The 13,402-nt window shown below is 42.9% G+C and overlaps 2 protein-coding genes across 5 annotated transcripts in view; one reads left to right on the top strand and one right to left on the bottom strand.

Annotated features, from left to right (window-relative positions):
• The window catches only part of IHO1 (interactor of HORMAD1 1), a 78,266-nt gene that overhangs the window by 57,577 nt on the left and 7,287 nt on the right, over window positions 1-13,402 (bottom strand). The window contains exon 1 of one of the 4 annotated variants that reach the window (XM_061618871.1): window positions 6,645-7,177. The exons of 2 other annotated variants lie outside the window; for them this stretch is intronic. The gene's annotated coding sequence lies outside the window, so the exon portion shown is untranslated. Of the gene's footprint in view, window positions 1-5,629; window positions 5,654-6,644; window positions 7,178-13,402 lie in introns of those variants that run through there. One more of the 4 variants, XM_061618878.1, reaches the window with a different exon arrangement.
• The window catches only part of C3H3orf84 (chromosome 3 C3orf84 homolog), a 37,097-nt gene continuing 36,880 nt past the window's right edge, over window positions 13,186-13,402 (top strand). Inside the window, exon 1 of the mRNA XM_061618879.1 lies at window positions 13,186-13,321. The gene's annotated coding sequence lies outside the window, so the exon portion shown is untranslated. The remainder of the gene's footprint in view (window positions 13,322-13,402) is intronic.

The raw sequence follows: 13,402 nt of genomic DNA, 5'->3' as shown, positions 1-13,402 counted from the left end.
TCAAATTCCAAGTCAATCTGTAAGCTATGCTTGGTGGTGTTTATGTTGTTATAAGTCTATATTTTTATACATACAGCCTGATCCTGTTAATGTTTACTCAGAACTCCCACTGATTTCAATAGCACTTACTTCCTTATTAAGGATAGAAACACACTCACATCTCCACCTCTCTTTTCTGAAAACGGGGGCACACAACGCTAGTAAAACCCTGCCCTGCCCCTTTTTACAGTAAAATCTGGTGGGAGCAGCTTGAATATGGGTTTGCTTTTGTTGTTTGGATGTAAACATGTTGCCCAATCAAAACATTTCCAGTAGCCACACCTAGAGGGGTGATGGGTTGATCTGCCAGTCAGTTGCAAAATCTCTTTGAAGCTGAATTAAAAAAAAACATGCTCAAGCTGCTCCCACCAGGTTTTACAGTAAAAAGGGGTGGGGTTTGACTAGCATCGTGTGTCAGTTTTCAAAAAAAGAGAAGTGGAGATGCACTGGAACTGGCAGAACAATTAGTGTGGCTGCAAACACACTAGTTACCTACCCCAAAGCGTTTCCATTAGCCACACCTGGAGGGGAAACGGGTTGATCTGCTGATCAGTTGTGAAATGTCTTTGAAGCTGATCCCACCAGGTTTTATAGTATAGAAGGGGTGGGGTTTGACTAGTGTTGTGTGCCTCCATTTTCAGAAGAGAGAAGCGGAGAAGCACTGGAACCACCAGACCAGTGAGTGTGTTTTTATCCTGTGTTTCTACCCTTTAATTCAGCTTCAAAGAGATTTCACAAATGATCAGCAGATCAACCCGTTCCTCCGATAGGGTTACCAGATGTCTGGTTTCCGGTCGGATACTCCAGCTTTTGGGGGTCCTCTCCTGGTGAGAATCTCTGGCTTCATTAAAAAAAAAGTTTCTAGGTGGTCTGGTTCTTGAGATATACAGCAAAATGTCAGCCCACCGCAACTTCCATGAAATTATCTCTTAGCTGGCTGCTCTAACCCTGCCCTTTCAGGTTTGTAGCCAATAAGTGAAGTCAGGGTTGTGATTGACAAGGGATTTCTGGGCCTCCAGGCAGTCCTTAAACTCCATTGCAAAGGTAAAAAGGTAAAGGTGTCCCTGCACTTGTAGTGCGAGTTGTTTCCGACTCTTAGGGTGATGTCTTGCGACGTTTACTAGGCAGACTGTATATATGGGGTGGGATTGCCAGTTCCTTCCCCGGCCTTTCTTTACCCCCCAGCATATGCTGGGTACTCATTTTACTGACCACGGATGGATGGAAGGCTGAGTGGACCTCGACCCCTTTTACCGGAGATTCGACTTCCTCCTTCTGTTGGAATCGAACTCCGGCCGTGAGCAGAACTTCGGCTGCGTTACCGCTGCTTACCACTCTGAAAATCTCATAAACTGAGTAAGTATATAGCTTTCAGCAGTACCAAAACTCTGTTTTTAATGTGTTAAATTTTCCTGGGCTGTTGAAGATGGTAGTGTTTTGAAAACCTTCCCAATATGACACTTTAATCCAATACTTGCTTTTCTGGGAGTAAAACTGCAATGCTAATCCCACATACCTGGAGTAAACCCCATTGAATTCAATAGGACTTACTTTTGAGTAGACATGGTTAGGATTGTGCTGTAAATTAATGGGACTTTTGAATGAACATAGTAAATAATTGTGTTTGTGTTGTAAATCTTTCTCTCTCCCTCCAGTTCTATTTTTTAAAGCAATTAGGCAAGGTTTACATAGATATCACTGCTGTTATTATGTAGGAAACTAATACTGATTTTTTTTTAATGTTCTGCAATTACCAACTAGTTTGGACAATAAACTATTATATGGGGTCTATGTATCTTTACATCCCCAGTGTGTGTGTATATATGGAGTATCCCCAACAATCTTGTGCGGTAGGACTGCCAATTGGAAACCAAGGCAGCTCACAACAAGAAATAAATCCTTTTAAAATCCAATAACCATAACAAGTATAAACACTTGCAAATAGCTCATGCCCTAGGTATGATATACATTAATTAGTGAACTGAAAAAAACAATTTTAAAAGATACTCTTTTAAAATGGGAAGGGCTGTAGCTCAGTGGTAGGGCATATGCTTTGCATGTAAAGGTCCAACATTCAATTTCTGGAAAAGATTATTGCCTGGGATCCTGGAGAGCCAATGCTAATCCATGTCATCAGTACTGGGCTAGATGGTATCAAATGGCCTGAGTTGCTATAAGGTAGATTCCTTTGTTCCTAAAAGCGGAAAGAGACCGAAGGGTCACAGTGACTCCAAGAGTTATTTATGTATTTTATTTACAACATTTATATACCACTTCACTGTAAAAAACCTAAAAGGGGTTTACAGAAGGAATTAAAACAATAAAATTATTGACAAAAACAGTTAGACAGGTGTTTAAAAACATTCAAAATAATAAAACCAACAATGAGTTAAAAACAGATAAAAAAAACAATAGTTTCTACATGCCTGGATAGGCTTGCCTAAACAAGAATGTTTTCAGTAGGTGCTGAAAAGAGTACAATGAAGGTATCTGCCTAATGTCAATAGGCAGGGTGTTCCAAAGCTTAAGTGTTGCCACACTAAAGGACTGATTTCTTGCAAGAGCAGAACAAGTACCGTATATTCCGGCGTATAAGATGACTTTTTAACCCAGGAAAATCTTCTCAAAAGTTGGGGGTCGTCTTATACGCCCAGTTGTCTTATACGCCGGAATATACGGTAGTTATTTCGCAAGAGTGGGCATTGCTGGACTACAAATTTAAACGGAGCCGCAGCCGCAGGCTTCAATGGTCGTCGCGGCGTAATTAACTGCCGCGGAGAAAGCCGGAGGGAGGGGGAGGCAGAGCAAGGGAAAGAGCCGCAGCCGCAGGCTCTGAGGCCGCCGAAATAGGCGGCGATAAAAGGGAGAGAGCGAGGCGGCGCGAGGCAGAGAGCCGCGATCGGAAGCTCTCGATTAGACTTGCGGCCGCCTGCTGAGCGAGGGAGAGTTGCAGCCGCGGTCTCCCGGAATCGCCGTTAGGATCGGCAGAGAGCAGCGGCTCCTGCGAGGCTAAACGGGGGCAGAGGAGTGCCGCTGGGCGAGAAGGAAAGCCGTAAGCTCCCTTAACAAAAGGAGACTAAGGCAGCCGCCTTAGAGAGAGAGAGAGAGAGAACCGCAGCCGCGGTATCTCTGGGAGCCGTAGGCGAAAGTTCTGGGGGAAAGGATCAGGGAAGGGAGGGCCCCCCCCCAAGGAATTCCCCAGGAACAACGAGACAAACGATGTCAAACACAAGACAGAGGGAAGGAAGAAACGTAGGATAGACAGATAACAAAACCTCCACACTCTGGGAAACGAATACACAAACAAAAAACAAGAAACTTAGCTACGCTATCTGGAATAACAAACTTGTTCGATAGGAAGGCAAGAATGGCATGTCATAAGCAGGGGTAGTCTTATACGGCGAGTATATCCCAAACTCTATATTTTAACTGGAAAAGTTGGGGGTCGTCTTATACGCCCAGTCATCTTATACGCCGGAATATACGGTACTATGTGGCACCCATAGCATGGAAAGCACACCTTGAACTTGGCCTGGTAGCAAATTGGCAACCAGAGTAGAGGTATTATGTGCTGATAGGGTCTCACTCTTGTCAGCAATCATGCCACAGCATTTTGCACTAACTTCCACCCCTGGGTCAGGCTGTGCTGCATGGGGATTTCTGCGATGGTGGCTGACTGGCTGCCAGGATTTATTTAATTTTGGTTTTTGGTTAAGAATCCTGACAGGTTGTGGGATGCTGAGTTTTCTGCCTTACTCACAGGAATTTTGTTGTTGGTGGTATGGTATTGCATTTAGGAAATCATTGCTATCTTTTATTTTTATTTTTCTGCTGGCATTTCATTTACCTTTAACCTCACTCCCTTACATCCATAGAAGCAACAACGGTGGTTCCATGTGCTCAGCTCAACCCCCTTAAACCCACCGATGATGCACCTTGTTGGTTGCATGAGGGTTTGTTTCTTGCCCAGTAGTGGCAAAAGAGAATTCTCATACTAGGAAGGGTGGCTGCAAATGTTGTTGTTTCCAAGCTGCTGCCTGTGAAGGTAGATCAAACCATGTGTGTTTTCTCTCTCAATTATTACTCACTGGAATTGGATTGGCTGTCAAAGTGAGTTTATAGCAGCCCACAAGGGAGACAGAAAAGGGTAGAGAATCTTCTTACTCTTATTCATTTCTCAGACCTCTTTTGGAAGTGAAGGGTCAATTCTGTAAAGGAGTTTGGAGCAGCTATGTTGAAAGGTTTGGGCAGGGCATTGCAGGCAGGGGGTTGCCAACCCTGCTTGGATATAGATATCTTTGCAGAGGATCCCTAGTCAAGCTTTACCAACAGCACAATCCAAACCATATCTATTCAGAAGTAAGTCCTATTGAGTACTATGGGGCTTAGCACATGTTTTTAGAATTGCAGCCTTCAGGGGCACCCATCTTTACTCCTAAGTGCTCCTGTCTAACATCTCCACAACAGTAGGCTCCTTTCTTCCTACAATGGCTTTCTGGTGACTGGCCTGGCCTGAGGGCACTTAAATCCTTCTTGCCAGAATCAAGTAGGCTAGATTTAATGTTCCCTACCCAGGATCTATCTTTCAGCTAAGATTTCTGTCTTAATTTCCAATCAGATAAATGTTTTTGTTTGAACTGTATGCTCCAAGGAACCGTGGTTGATGCTTAATGTATCATGCTTAATGACATCACTACTGCCCCTCCCCATGAAATCACTATGACCAGCTCCCATGACATCACTAGTGCCCGCTCCTCAAATCTCAGGCTTTATCTGATTTTTTAAATCACCCTTCATCAATGAAGATCTCAGGGCAGTTTACACATCTGTCCAGTCAAAACAGCAAAATACACAATAAAACATTAAAATGTAAACAAAAAATCAAGTTAAAAGTCCTGCTATTAAACAATCCAAACCATTAAACAAAACCGCAGCAGGCATCCTAATAGAAAACCAAACATCATCATTCTGGTTTAAAGGCTTGCTTAAAGTGGTGTGTTTTCATAACATGCCCGAAACTCAGTAAAGAGGGAGCCAAGTAGCACTAGGGTGAGACAGTTCCACAGATGGGATAGCACAACTGCATTACCGCCCCATGAGCTACACTCGTTGATGGGATAGCAAGAAGGGTCTCCTCTGCAAACCTTAAAGCATGGGGTAGCAGGTAATGGGAGAAGTGTTCCTTCACGTATATATGACTTAGAATGCTTTTACAGGTCTTTGGGACAAAAACACACCAGCTAGCTTTGTTGTGATCAAAATGCAAGCATTGGGCTCATGTGCTCCTCAGGTTCTTTGCATGTGAGAGGAGGCAGTTTAAAGCTCTTGTCTGCAGCTGATAACAAACCCCCAGTTTGTCTGAATATGACATACTGTAGTTTATACAAGTCACAGTAAGTTAACAAACCAAGTTATCAAGGCAGGTTTAAAAGTGTGGTTTGATATAATGGCTTATTAACTAACTAAAGTTTGTACAAATCAATTTTTCATTTTTAGGTGAAACAGGAAGGTGTAGTTTGTTACAAATCCTGAATTATTGGCTTTAATCCATTGAGGGAGAAACCCTGGTATCAAAATATTATATGCTTACCTCAGAAAGAGAAAAGCACAAAAGTAGGACTACAGCTGAACGTCAAGAAGACTAAAGTAATTGCAACAGAAGATTTATGTAACTTTAAAGTTGACAACAAGGACATTGAACTTGTAAAGGATAATTATCAATACCTTGGCAGTCATTAACCAAAATGGAGACAATAGTCAAGAAATCAGAAGAAGGCTAGAACTGGGGAGGGCAGCTGTGAGAGAACTAGAAAAGGTCCTCAAATGTAAAGATGTGTCACTGAACACTAAAGTCAGGATCATTCAGACCATGGTATTCCCGATCTCTATGTACGGATGTGAAAGTTGGACAGTGAAAAAAGCGGATAAGAGAAGAATCAACTCATTTGAAATGTGTTGGAAGAGAGCCTTGCGCATACCATGGACTGGGGAAAAGACAATTGGGTTTTAGAACAAATCAAACCAGAACTATCATTAGAAGCTAAAATGATGAAACTGAGGTTATCATACTTTGGACACATAATGAGAAGACATGATTCCATAGAAAAGAGAATAATGCTGGGGAAAACAGCAGGGAGTAGAAAAAGAGGAAGGCCAAACAAGAGATGGATTGATTCTATAAAAGAAGCCACAGACCTGAATTTACAAGATCTGAACAGGGTGGTTCACGATAGATGCTACTGGAGGTTGCTGATTCATAAGTCCTGATCGACTTGAAGGCACATAACAACTACTTCAGAAATGTGGCACAGTTCAGAGAGTTACGTTTCCCTACAGAGAGATCTTGTTTTAGTCAAGGAGTTAAAATTATGTACAAATGTGTTTATGCAATAAAAAAATTGTATCTCTAAAGTCTTTAAGGTATCTCCGATATAACATACTTGCCTAGAGAAATATTTACTTAACAGCAACACATTTTGTTTTGAGGAAGGAACTCACTCTTGCTAGGTTCCAGTTAAGATTCCCTGTAGTTCTTAAAAGGTAGATTAGCAAAGACACCGTATAACCAGCTCTTCTGCCTCTGTGTTTTAGATCTTCCACATTACCTGTTCAATTGTTTCCTTGCTGACACAAGGTATTTCTCTTATATCTTGCTGCTCTCTGATGCAAGTTCAGAGCTAGTCTCCAATTAATGAATGGGTTGATGTTTCTGCTGGTCATGCCTCTTCAAGTGGCTCTTCTGGATGTAGCTTTTGTCACAGTAGCAACACCTGAAGGGCCGTTCACCTCGGTGCAGCAGCTGGTGCCTGGTCACCGACGTCTTTGCAGTGAACCTTTTGCCACAGTTGGGGCAGTGGAAGGGTTTGTTGTCAGCTGCCTGATGCTTATAAACCTCTGAAGCCAGGGAGATTGGCCCACAAGGGCCATTCAGAGCAGTGCATTGCTCACGGTCCCGTTTGGCATTTCATGCAAGGTCACTCCACCTTCAGAGCCTGGAAGGAGTTTATCCTGCAAGTGGCTCTTCTGATGGGGAAGGTGGTTCAGGCCCCGGCCAGAGCTGCTCTCTTGCTGAGAATCTGGAGACTGCTTTTCTTTCTTGTGCCGCCTCTGATGCCTGTGGATGCTTGATCTGTGAGGCTTTGGAATGCTTCTGACCTGGCAACCCTACCTCTGCAGGTGTGGCTAATGGAAACACTTTGATCTGGTGACTGGTGTGTTCACAGCCTAAGTGTGTTCAGGATTGCAGCCTGAAGATCTTTGGTCACTGTCTCTACCCTGTTGGACCCAGGAATTTTACAATCCCTACAGGCTTTACAGAGAATCAACATAAAGTCTTGAGTCCCTTGACAGAATGATGTAATCACATTCCCCACAAAAAATGTCAACTCTTCTTGCTCCCCCCCCCCTACAGTTACTCCCATGGTCCTTCCACATAGATCCAGAGAGGCACATTAATCCTCATCCCATTTCCCCCACCACCACTTAGCAGTGGGTAATCCTATTTTCGTAATCTTACTTGCTAAAAGAGCCTCCCCCCCTCGCAAAGATTTAGGCATCACAGATTTTGGTTCCTCATATTTGTATTTTGACATTTCATTTTAAAATAAAAATGCTGTTTTGCTTCACTTTTTAAAAAAGATTAAAATCTGTCCAAACAGCACCATCAGCAACAACAACTTCAAACTCCCCCTCACAGAAATTCCACTCAAGATCTTAACTCCTCACAACATTCCATTTCTGTTTCAAAGATCCCAGAACTACTAGCCTTGATGCCTATGCTCTGCTTGCATGGTCAGAGGCAGCATGCTTCTGATTATTATTATTATTATTATTATTATTACTACTACTACATTTCTATATCGCCCCATAGCCGAAGCTCTCTCGGCGGTTTACAACAATTAAAAACATTAAAAACAAATATACAAATATATAAATTTAAAAACACTTTTTTTAAAAAAAAATTAAAAACACATGCTAAAATGCCTGAGAGAAGAGGAAAGTCTTGACCTGGTGCTGAAAAGATAACAGTGTTGGCGCCAGGTGCACCTAGTCAAGGAGATCATTCCATAATTTGGGGGCCACCACTGAGAAAGCCCTCTCCCTTGTTGCCATCCTCCGAGCTTCCCTTGGAGTAGGCACCCGGAGGAGGGCCTTGGATGTTGAGTGTAGTGTATGGGTGGGTTTGGGTCGGGAAAGGCGTTCCATCAGGTACTGTGGTCCCAAGTCAGTTGCTGGAAGAAACCACAGGAAGGGAGAGTGATCTTATGTTTGGGTTTTGCTTACGGACTTCCCATAGGCATCTGGTTGGCCACTGTGAGAACAAGATGCTGGACCAGATGGGCCACTGGCCTAGCCTGATCCAATAGGGACTTCTTATGGTGTTATGAAAGCTTTAGCATTGTAGTTTTATCATTTGTGTAATTATTTACTTTTCCATTGGGGCGCTAAGAGGTTCTGTTTTTGTCTCCTATCAGAAGGGCATGCTAACATCAAAGCAAAACCAATGTTTGTAATATATAAACACCATGGGAATTTCACTTACTGGGGAAATTACAGGGAGCTAAATTTTCCCATCATAACAGCTAGGTAAATAATCCATGAGCTACATATTCTCCAAGGGAAGGTTTTTCGACTTTGGTTATGCAGATGTAATGACGTATTAACTATTCATTGTTTCAATATCCTGCTAAAGAGTTGAAAAGGTTGAGGGGAGGAGGGAATAACATTTTTTTCCTTTGCAGTGATCCATTTCCCCCTCCAAATAAAATGTTGTGGTTAAAGCTGCTTGAATATGATGGCATGGACAGTGTTGGGGTTAAATTGAAATCCCCAGTGCTTGTAAAACTATAGTTCACTTGTCCTATCTAAACCAGCTTGGGCTTTATGGGAAATAGAACCAAAGTGGCCTTTATTTGACTTTTGATATAAAATGTCGGTTTATTTCCTGGTGACCTGACCCTTACCTACATTCCAGTGGCTTGCATAATAAAAGCCGGTTTAAGCTGGAAACTTCCCTACTATGTATCTCTTGTATCACATCCATGCCTATGACCTTGTTTATTGCTATAAAGGTGCCTTGCATAGAAATGTTATAAGCTGTTCCGCTGCCCCTCAGATCTTGACTTGTGAAACCCTTTGATATGCAAGCGTAGTAATTTTCATGTCTGTCTCCTACCCATGGGGCGCCCGGTTGCAGCCGGCCACCCCTTTACTCTTCCCTTCTTCTGTAGTTGCATAGTGCTTATCTCTAGGACATGCGAAGTATGCAGACATGGAATCTAAGAGATAATCTTAGTGTTTCCACTTTCGTCCTTCCCCCTACACCCCTTTACCTCCTTTTGTCTGCCCCAAAGCTATAGTGTCTAGCAACTGCTTCTTTTGTATTTTGTGACGTATGCCCGATACTGTAAACTTCGGGGTGAGCCTATATAAACCCTATGACACCAATAAACGAGGTTCCCATGCTGGCCTGCTTCGGCTTGTAAGTATTGGGTCCCCTTTGCAAAGGTTTTTGTCTCGTGTTACTTGATCTCTGATAGTGGGTTCATTTGCACTCAACTCCGCACTCTTCCCGGGTGTAATAAGCGAGTTGGGGTTGACAGGGCGACTTGCGTGTTGGGTTTGGACCTAACAACAGTATGCAGTAATGCGCGCCTGTGTGACTGAAGAGATGGCGTGCTTTCCTTTGCTCTTTACAGAGCTTGGAAAATTACTTTTAAAAAGGAATAAATTACTGTTACATGGCCCTAAAAAGGAATAAATTACCATTACAATTGTTCTGAAAGGAATTGATTACTTTACCGTTACTCAAAAGTAATCACTACAATAACATTTAAGTTACTTTAAAAAAACCTCTAGTGCCTACAAGGTGCTGGCCTTGGCTGCTGCACACCTAGGTTGCCTAAAACAACATTAAAAATAAACACACACAGAGAGAGATAGTAGCATAATTCTTTTTATCCATAAGATAGCAGTGGTGGTCTCTCCACTGGTAAGGGAGACGGGAAGGGAGGCAGAGGCCACTACTCAGATCTTTGCACGTCAAACCAAGTACACACACACTCTCAGCCAGCAAGCATAATCTCTCTCACTTAACCACCTCCCAGACCCTGCACTGGCACCAACTAAGGGACACTCACCCAAACAAACATTTTCCCGAGATGCAAAAAAATTAAAACACTGCAAATGCAGCAAAGTAGCCAGGGAGGGCGGTGGAGGCCACTTTGTGTGCCAAGTGCAGCACAGTATTTTCTCTCTCTCTCTCTCTCTCTCTCTCTCTCTCTCTCTCTCTCTCACACACACACACACACACACACACACACACACACACGTTGTCTTTCACCTCCACAGTTCTTTATCTTCATTATGTTGCTTCCTCCTTCTCCTCCTTTGTCCATGTTCTTGCCCTTCGGCTCCTTTCTCCCTCTGCTCCATTCTTCTCCATCACCGTCCATTTTTTAAAACAATTGTCTTCTCTACTCCACCCAGGGCTGTTACCAAAGGGCAGCCAGGTTGGGCCCTGGCTGAGGACCCTGGAGCCACAGAGGCCCCTTAGGGGCCTCTCAATGAGGATCGGGGAGGAGTAGCACTCCTTTTCTGCGATCCGCGGCACAGTAGCTGCTGTGGATCGCAGAGGGGGAGCTTCTTCAGCCAGCCCATCTCTCCTATATTTTGAAGTTGCGCGGGCTGCATGCGCAGGATTGCCATTAACCAAGATGGCGGCCAAGGTTTCCTTAAGGGGCTGAAGCCTCCAGCACCATCTTGATTGATCGCTGCGATGCACATGTATAGCAGCCTGCGCAGCTGCAAAAGACAGGAGAGACGGAGCCAGTGAGTGGGTGGGCGGAAGAAGCTCCCACCCTGCAAGAGACAGGTAGGTGCATGTGTGAGCATGTGTGTGTGTGAACGCATGCACCGGAGCCAGGGCAAGCTGGTGCCCAAGGGCCCTGGCATGTCTGGAGCGGGCCCTGACTCCACCCGTCTCATTCTCCACCTCCTCCCTCACTGCCGCCTACCACCCACAGAGCACGAAAGAAGAGTGATGCTGCACAGAAGCCCAGTTTGAGGCACATGATTTTCATCCACAAATCAGAGGAGCAAAAGACTTCCCCTGCTCCTCCCCAAGTAATGCCCAAAAGTAATGCTGGAAACATTACAATTACTCCTCAAAAGTAATAAAATTACTCCTTGTTCCATTACAATCGAAATGTAAAGGAATTACCCACTCATTCCTCAAAAAAAAAAAGGAATGAATCACAAGTAATTTTTTGTAACTAATTACTTCCAAGCTCTGGTTCTTTGTCAGGCTATGGACACACTTGCAGATATACTGGTTTCAGTCTGTCTCTACTTCTGTGTTGTGAATCTGGGGACACATGACATCAGGTGCAAATTATGTGCACATACCAGCAGATGGTACACATACTGAAAAAACACAGAGTATATCAAGGCACAGGCTAAGTGTGTGTGTGAGAGGCACAGTTAGAGTAAGGCCTAAGAGTCAGGAAGAATCAAGAACCACACATAACACACAAGCCTTGCTCCCTTACAAAAATAATTATGCTTTGTAGAACTCTCCTTGGATTCTGCCTTGCACATAATTATACATTTCTTTACAATCATGAAAGCTGAAAATGTGGTATTTTTTAAATTGTATTTTAAAAATTGCTTAGAAAATAGATTCTCAGCAAGTAAAAATCTATGCCAGGAAATTGATTTCATGCTTTTATCAGTGTGTATGTAGGCATTTGATGCTGCATACATGCTTTATTCTTCTCTTGCCCTTCCTCTGTGGAATTCTTCCCTTTGGCCATCAGTGCAAAAAAAATAAAATAAATCTTTTAACGGCCTTCAATGATGATATTAAATTATTTTATCACCATCCCACAGACTATGACAAAAACCCATGGAATTTCATCCTCTTTCTCCAAAATTCTTCCGAAGCTTCATTGGCTCCCTTTTAAGACATTTCCATCCCTGTTAAGAGATGAGTTGCTTTAGCACTGTACAGTTTCAATGAGAATTGGCACCAGTTTGTCCTGTTATTTTCTGCTATTACACAAAATGCTTCATTCTCCAGAAGCAGCTGCGGAGATTTAGCTTTGTGCTGATTGCTGGCTGGACCTCTGTGGCTAAGAAAATGAGATTTTATGTTTTCAGAGGGCTTATGTGCAAAAAGGCAACATTTCATTAAAGAATGACATTTTCCTTCATAGCCATCTAACCTCACCATCATAATCTCTAGTTTCTCTTCTTTACAGCGCAGAACTTAAGGCTATTGTCCAACACTGGCTTCAGGTCCTGAGTATATCTGAAGGAAGCTAGTATCTCTGCCTCTATAGTCAGACACCAGAAGTCTTTAATTTATTAACATGCAATGAAGGTACCTGAATGCAACTGGCCTCCTATTTAGTGAATGTTCTTAAGTACCTTGCCTTCTAGCACACAGGAGTGTTGTTTTACAAAATCACAGTTTCTTCTTAGTACTTAAAATAAGTTGGTGTTCAGCCTTTCATAAAAGCCATAACTATTTTATAAATCCATCATTTCTTTTCAACTTCTCTACTACAATGATCATGGCAGATAAGGATCTTGACTGTATAAAATGCTTATGAATGGCTATTTGCTCCTAAGGCCTCTCCAGTTAGGAGTATGGCTGTCTGACAAGGTTCCATTCTAAGGTTGATTCTGCAGACAGTTATGACGTAAAAGCTATTTATTTTAATGGAACTGATGCACACAACTGCATCACAATCCTAGTTCAACTCAAAGGATATATGTTCCACTCTGGTACATAATTGCACAGCAGTATGGCATCTGTTTTAGAGCATGATTTCCTGATCTTGTCAAGATTCTTCCCTTTGAACCTAGCAAACTTTTAGCCTCAGGATTATAGAAAGAAGTATTAATGTAAGCTGTGTGACAGTGGCTGCTCAAGATCAAATCTCGAATGCCAAGCCAAAGTGCAGTTTTAAAGTTGTTACTTTAAGTATGTGTTTGTACATGCGTGCACATGCACCCATGCACACACACTTGTCTCTTTAAGACAGATGGTAATGCTAGATAGGAGGAAAGCCTCTGTAGGAAGGGAGGGGCAGAAAGATACTTGCCAAAGATACTGAATCATCCAATTTAAGTCACCAGCACCTGATACCTAGAGAGTTTCTGACCTTTAAACTAAAAGTCAGGTACAGGTTCAACAGCTGCATCTTCCTCCATTGTAGTGCTCTAGAAACGGCCAGCCTCAGACCAGAACAGCAGTTTGATCTGCAGTCATTAGCAGGTGATAATGATTAGTTCCATACCATGAATCTATAGGCATCTCCCTCTCCCATAATCCTCAGATTCCCACCTTTCATTAAAA

Source organism: Rhineura floridana, chromosome 3 (genome assembly GCF_030035675.1).
Source record: "Rhineura floridana isolate rRhiFlo1 chromosome 3, rRhiFlo1.hap2, whole genome shotgun sequence".
Classification (NCBI taxonomy): domain Eukaryota; kingdom Metazoa; phylum Chordata; class Lepidosauria; order Squamata; family Rhineuridae; genus Rhineura; species Rhineura floridana.
This window is presented reverse-complemented; position numbering and strand designations above follow the sequence as displayed.